Source organism: Myxocyprinus asiaticus, chromosome 21 (assembly GCF_019703515.2).
Source record: "Myxocyprinus asiaticus isolate MX2 ecotype Aquarium Trade chromosome 21, UBuf_Myxa_2, whole genome shotgun sequence".
Classification (NCBI taxonomy): domain Eukaryota; kingdom Metazoa; phylum Chordata; class Actinopteri; order Cypriniformes; family Catostomidae; genus Myxocyprinus; species Myxocyprinus asiaticus.
Window position 1 is genome coordinate 38,585,032 of NC_059364.1, and position 7,676 is coordinate 38,592,707.

Here is a 7,676-nt window from a genome sequence, read left to right on the forward strand (position 1 = left end):
AGACCTCTCATATCTCTTCTGAAGACATGGATTTAACCACTGGAGTCGTGTGGATTAATTTTATGCTGCCTTATATGATTTTTGGACCTCCAAAGTTCTGGTTACCATTCACTTGCATTGTATGGACCTACAGAGCTGAGATAGTCTTCTAAAAATATTTGTTTGTGTTCAGCAGAAGAAAGAAAGTCATTCACATCTGGGATGGCATGAGGGTGAGTAAATCATCAGAGAATTTTCATTCTTGGGTGAAAAATCCCTTTAATGCATGCAGATTGAGTCATTGTTAAATCTTTTTACTTAAAATATTATTTTCCTATATGATAAGAAAGATTCATGTCAACTCATGTCAAACTAATGCTATAGTGCTCAAGTCATATGGATTACTTTTATGGTTATTTAATGCAGTTTATTTGATGGTTGAGGTCACTGTAACTCTCATGGGATGGAAAAGAGCTGTGTCAAGACTCTTTAAAAATTATAATTCTTTGTTCCATGAAAAAAAAAAAGTCACAGTAAGAACAGAAGTTTCATTTTCAGGTGAACTCTTTCTTTAAATTTAATGTTTCTTTCAATCCCTGATAGGTTTTTTCAGGGGGATGGCAATGACCAGGTTAAGTTAAGGTGAGTCCATTGAGCACTGAGCAGTATTAGGAATTAACTGCATTATTTTCATTGAGGGCTCACATTTCCCTTCTCTTACTAAGCCCGTCACAAAGATATGGCTGTGTAACCAGACACGCGCTAGCTACAATTGGTTATATTATCCACCTTCACATTCTCAGACTGTTGCTGAAGGGAAGACAAGTGTCATATGGATCCCTTTAATATATTATTCACAAGTCAACTGTGCCACAAAACTATTGTATAAGGTGCAGCTTCTACTGGATGGATGTTAGTTATATTGAAATTGTAATTATAAAGCATGATTTCTGATTCATACTGAACTCAGTTTACTTAGTAGTCAAGGGGCCAAATATATAGGGGAAACCAGGTCTAGTTGTCTCACATGGAAATTGTCAAAAGGGCTATAGTATAACAGCAACTAACCCTTCACAATAAGGTTACATTTGTTAACATTAGTTAATGCATTAGGTATCCTGAACTAACAAAAACTAACATTTATTATTCTTTATTAATGTTAGTTAATAAAAATACAATTGTTCATTGTTATTTCATGTTAGTTCATAGTGAATTAAATGTATTACTATAAGTTGAAATTAACATTACCCAAGATTAATAAATTCTGTAGAAGTATTTTTCATTGTTAGTTCACGATAAGTTGTTAACTAATGTTAGTAAATAGAACCTTATTATAAAGTGTATGCAGGTTTGGAACCAAAAGTCCATTTACACAGATGCTTGTTTTCTCTAGCAGTGGTGTTGTATGGTTTCAAACATCTAGTTCTGAACTGTCTTAAATTAGAATAATTTTTGTGAATTCTGTCCTCCACTGGGATACAGTAATGCGAGGGTCAGCTATTGTATATAATGAAGGTAGATTTTAACCATAATGTTGAACGGTGTTCTTAGGACAAGGGCATTTTTACATAAATTGACCCTTGCAAGTTGTCATGTGTTTAGGGGAGATGGGGTTGGTTGGCACACTTTTTATTCTTTGTTGAATATCTCTGGTAGAACAAACATTAGTATACCCCAACTAGGTGCAAATGAAAGTTGAAGTTCTTAGGTAAAAAACAAACACATTTAATGTCACCAAATATTTACTGACTTTTGTTTATTAATGATTAAAGTTATGTTATTTATTTGGCATCGGCTGTGGGGTTGGTTGGCACAGTATCAAAACACTATAGTTTCAAGAGTGAAGCAGCAGAGAAATTCAAACAAAAGTTTATTTTAAACCAGGACAACAGATCTCAACACATGTTTGTCTTGTATCTTTAATATGAGTAATGATTATGTTTTAATATTACTATGATTATATGATTCATTTATTATTTAGAATTAATATGAACAATTTTTACTTGTGTAAAAGTGCATAAATATATACATCTTTACTTATACCGTATACAAATAAAATGTAATCAAATAAATTATAGGAATTGTATCATTGGCTTGGCTTGAACCGTGAGTGTATATGTAATAATAATAATAATAACAATAATAATAATGACAGTTATTATTATTACAGTATAATCAGTGCTCAAATTGAGGGGGGGCTGGGGGGATCCGGGACCCCCCATAAGGCATTAAGATACTTATATTTTAGTAAAAAATAATAATGACAAATCTGATTAAATTAATGCAGTGGATACGGTAAATTTCGTGAATTAATTATTTACAATAATTTATATTAAGTTTGTTTATAGGCTAGTTGTCATGTCTCTTTAAAATGTAAACGCCCCGCCCCACATCTAAAGACCGCTAAGCACATGACATCGTTGACATGACTGCTTGCTTGGCGCCGCTCCGGTGAAGCTAACTTTAGCTAAAAAATGGAAAATATTAAACCTTCACTCGCAGTCGGGAAGAGAAAGCTTCTTACTGACTTTTTTGAGGGGTAATTTTCTCTCTCTCTGTATCTTTCTACTGTATCTATATGTTGGGGCTTTTGTATTCCTTGCATAAATTGGAAACATTTAGGCTTACTCATTTTTCATTATTAATAGGCCTGGTTCTACGGGGGTGCTAGAGATCGCGATGAAGATGAGTGACAGCTTTTTGTGATTATAAAGGGAGAGCTCATTGTGCGCTTTCTATGCTATAAATAATCCATTCAGAATTTGTATAAAACTTGTTTTTCATGCTGCTAAGAGGAGGACCAACGGCCACGTACACGCTGCAAAGTTTCGGGAATTACATCTGCATATAAATGCGGGATTCACTCTTGAAATAGCAATGACTGACATATTGATAACCATAGCATTGTTTGTTCCTGAATAAAGCAGCCTTTTTGACTGAAATGGTTGAATAGTCTGCTGACTGACTCACTCATAACAGTCCCTTGCTGCCACCTACTGACGTAACATGTAACTGCACTGAAATCATTGAAAAATCCCCACCAACACTAACACAGACTGACTAAACTAGTTTCATGCATTTAAACAAGTCTTTTGGAACAAACATTATTATCACAAAGTGTCACATCAATCCTCCAGTTGTTTTTAGGGTAGTAAATACTACATTGGTAAATAATGCTAGAATTATTCTGTTGGATGTACACTACTGTTCAAAAGTATCTTCTGCTCACCAAGCCTGCATTGATTTGATCCAAAATACAGTAAAAAATAGTAATATTGTGAAATCTAAGTGAGTCTGGAAGCCATCTGATTATTTTCTACTGTTTCTGAGACATTTCAATGTATTTTGAAGTCACATGCTTTTTACGGGTCTTCAAGTGCCTTATATGTAGTCCCCTGGTATATTTGCCATAGTTGCCCTTTTGAATCTGCTGCTTTGACACCCTCTAAATCCAGTATTACTTGGAGTAAGCCATTTAAAAGAAGAATAGTAGCTTATCACTCTTTGTTATATAACATTGGACTGAAAATTTATTTTGATAAATGATACATTTTATTCTTTATCAACACAAAAGCCTGTTCTTTTATGTAAGCCTGTTTTTAATAAATAGTATATAGTTATGCATATTATGATCAAATAAATATATTGAATATTTTGTATAAATTGTATATTGCGAGACTAACCAAATCAAATCAAAACAAGGAGTGCACTAATTTCTATATACAATTATGTTACATGTTCTATTTTATTAGAGTCATTCTGGCATCTTACAGTATAGAAATTTGCAATATTATGGGTTACTGTAACCTTTTAATACTTATAATTACATTTATGCATTTAGCAGACGCTTTTATCCAAAGCGACTTACAGTGCACTTATTACCTTCTGGAGCAACCTGGAGTTAAGTGCCTTGCTCAAGGACACAATGGTGGTGGCTGTGGGGATCAAACCAGCAACCTTCTTACCAGTTATGTGCTTTAGCCCACTACGCCACCACCAAATGGGGCTTTATCACAAGCATTTGAAATTCCAAGGTGTCTTTACTCAAGTTTCTGCATATAGTTAAATTTTCGGCATCTGCTGGTCAAAACATAAACTCCCTTTAATGCTCTACTACTTCAGCTAACAACATTATATTTTATTTTAAGTGACATGTGCAACTACACTGTGTATGTACTCGTGGCCGAAGCAGTAACATTTAGTAGCAGGTAAGTAAGGTATTTGTATCACTGTACGGGGATAACAACAGTGCTGGATTAGCACTTATTTAGAAGCAGATACCGAATATTCAGTCAAATGACGCTTCACATGTAATGGACCATGCATACTTGTTGTTGGTTTGGCATGGGCTTCATCAAAGCTTCTGCATCAAACATCACATCATTATTCGCATTTACATGTTTTTCCTTTTGATCTGCATCTTGTGGTATATTCGCTGTCCCTTACCCTTCAGTTGCCTAAGATTTCAAATAGTTATATAACCATTTAGGAATTTTTTTTATATCCTATACTGTCTTTAACAATTGATGTCCATGCTCTCCGCAGCCGAAAGGAGCACTGACCTCGCAACTGCAAGTCTCCCTGTCCTTAAACACATTCTATCCTCGGGCAGAGTTTGCGACCTGTAGTGTGTTATCTGCTTTAGCTCAGTACATCTCCTAGGCAGCGCAAATGTGCTGTCTAAGTGCCGCAACTGCGTCATGTCATTTGAGCCACGCTTCTAAGCATCCCACAACACAGGTTTATAAAGTAAGCATTAATTTCCCTTCATATGGCAAAGCTTCTTTTTTTTTCTTTTTTTTTTTTAATCCTCTTTTCTCCCAATTTAGAATGCCTAATTCCCACTACTTAATAGATCCTTGTGGTGGCGTGGTTACTTACCTCAATCCGGGTGGTGGAGGACAAGTCTCAATTGCCTCCACTTCTGAGACAGTCAATCTGCGCATCTTATCACGTGGCTCCCTGTGCATGACACCAAGGAGACTCACAGCATGTGGAGACTCATGCTACTCTCCGCGATCCACAAACAACTTACCACGTGCCTCATTGAGAGTGAGAACCCCTAAACGTGACCATGAGGAGGTTACCCCATATGACTATACTCTCCCTAGCAACTGGGCCAATTTGGTTGCTTAGGAGACCTAGCTGGAGTCACTCAGCATGCCCTGGTTTTGAACTCGCGACTCCAGGCATGGTAGTCAGCATCAATACTCGCTGAGCTTCCCAGGCCATTATAAGCTTTGTTTATCTTTGCAGGGGTTTTGCACAAACGAGGCTCACCCCCATTGTAGGGCTCAAATGCAAACCTCTTTTGTCCTCCTGCAGGGGTATTGCACAAACCACATCGCCCCTATCGTGGGGCTCAAACGCAAACAGCATTTGTCCTTTTGCCGGAGCATTGCACAGAAGGCATCATTCTTATCAAGGGCTCAAATGCAAAATTTTATTTGTACTTTTGCAGAGTTACTGCACAACTATGTCCACCTTTTCGCAAGGGCTCAATGACAAGCAAGGGCTCAATCACAATCATTGTCAACCCCTTTGCAAATATATTGCACAATAAGGCTCACCCATTTGCAAGGGTTCTACAATTCTAATAAGCTTGCCTACCCTTCTGCAGGGTCTGGCACAACAGTAGCATGCTGCACAGTCATATACAGGCTTATGTTTGCATCATTTATTGATATTTCCTCTTCTTTCAGATTTGTCCCTCACCTTCTGAAGACCTGGGCATAATCCTGAGTCTAATTATTTGGTTTTATATTTTATTTTGGTTGCATAGGTTAAAGAGGTTCTTATTCCTTTTGGGGTAAGCTCCGCTCCCCTGCCGTCATTGCCACCTGCAGGATCTGATGGTTCAAGCAAGTATCTGAGCGCTGAACCATAGGATGGGGCTTACACCAAATATTATACATTTCTCTATATTTGTAATAATTCCAATCATCCAGAGACATTTCTGATAGAAAAAGCTTTCACTGTTATGCTGGTGATGCTCAGCTTTACATTTATTCAAGACTTGGTGAAATTTCCCAATTCTCCAAGTTAGAAGAGTTTTTTTTTTAAATTATTATATCAAAGACCGGATGGCTAGATATTTCCTTCTACTCAATTCTGACAAAACAGAGGTACTAATTATTGAACCAAAAAACTCTAAAAATAAGATGCTAGAAAACAATTGGTCTCTCGATGGATGTACTGCTACATCATCTTCTACACTGAAGAAATTGGGTGTTATGTTTGATAGCAATCTGTCCTTTGAAAATCACATTTCCAATGTTTGTAGAACAGCATTCTTCCACCTCAGAAATATTGCTAAATTACGACACATGATCTCTGTTTCTGATAAAGAAAAACTAGTTCAAGCATTCATGACTTCAAGATTAGATTATTGTAATGCATTTCCAGGAGGATGTCCCACAGGTTCAGTAAATAAGCTTCAGTTAGTTCAAAATGCAGCAGCTAGAGTGCTGACAAGAACCAGGAAATATGATCATATCAGCCCAATTTTATCTTTACTACATTGGCTACCTGTTAAATTTCATATCAATTTAAAAATGTTGCTTATTACTTACAAAGCTTTGAATGGTCAACAAACTCGACCTACTATCACACTATAATCCATCACGTTTACTACAATTGCAAAATTCTGGCCTGTTGATAGTACCTAGAATATGAAAATCCACAAAAGGCTGGAGATTATTTTCCTGTTTGGCTAAACTAAACTACAGAATAGCCTTCCTAGCATTGTTCAGGACTCAGACACTTTCTCTCAGTTTAAGTCTAGACTTCAGCTAGGCATACACCTAATTTATCCCTAATTTAGTCAGGTCTGCTGGAAACCGGAAACACTTCTCATATTCTATAACTCTGCATTTAAGTGAATGGTATTTATGTTAATATTATTCTATTTGTTTCCTGACTCATCCTCAGGATACATATACCTGCCAAAAACAGCTTCGGTCCAGCCCGATGTTCAACTCCCACCACTAGTGTTTTCACGGTACCAAAATTTCAGTAGTCAGTACTGATACCAGTGAAATTTCACGGTTCTCGATACCAGTTTCGGAACCACAGCATAAATATGCTAATATGACAATGTGCTATTGAACATACCCATTTAAAAAGCCTATTTAAAAAGATACATTTAAATGTAAATAATAAATTAAAAGAAATCCATGTTTCCTTCAAGTGTTTCTCAATCAAGAATGCATTGCTTAAGTGTTTTTAAGTAGCGCACTACTGAAATCTGTTTTATTCTTTACCAAATCATGCTTTCCTTTTTGTTATTATTATTATTATTAGTAGTAATAGTAGTATTTTCCAGAACTCCATGTTTTAGTTTAATTTCATCATCAAAATGGTGTCTAATCAATTCATTCTTAAAACTTTTAACAAGTGAAAATAGAACTTTTCAACATGTCATTGCATTTTTTTTTTGCTAGAATTTTATTCAACAGCTGTCTTGTTTGTGATATATTGCTTTATTATTATTATTATTATTATTATTATTATTATCATTACAGTGAATATTACATTTTACTATACAGTTGTAATATATTTCTGTCACAATTTCTTTAGTTTCAGGGATCTAGCTTATATTTTGAAATGTGCTTTTATTATAACGTGTATTTTTTGCCGGAAGCTTCACTTTCCGGATAAACAGTTTGCGACATGGAGACTTTTAAGTCATGTCTGAA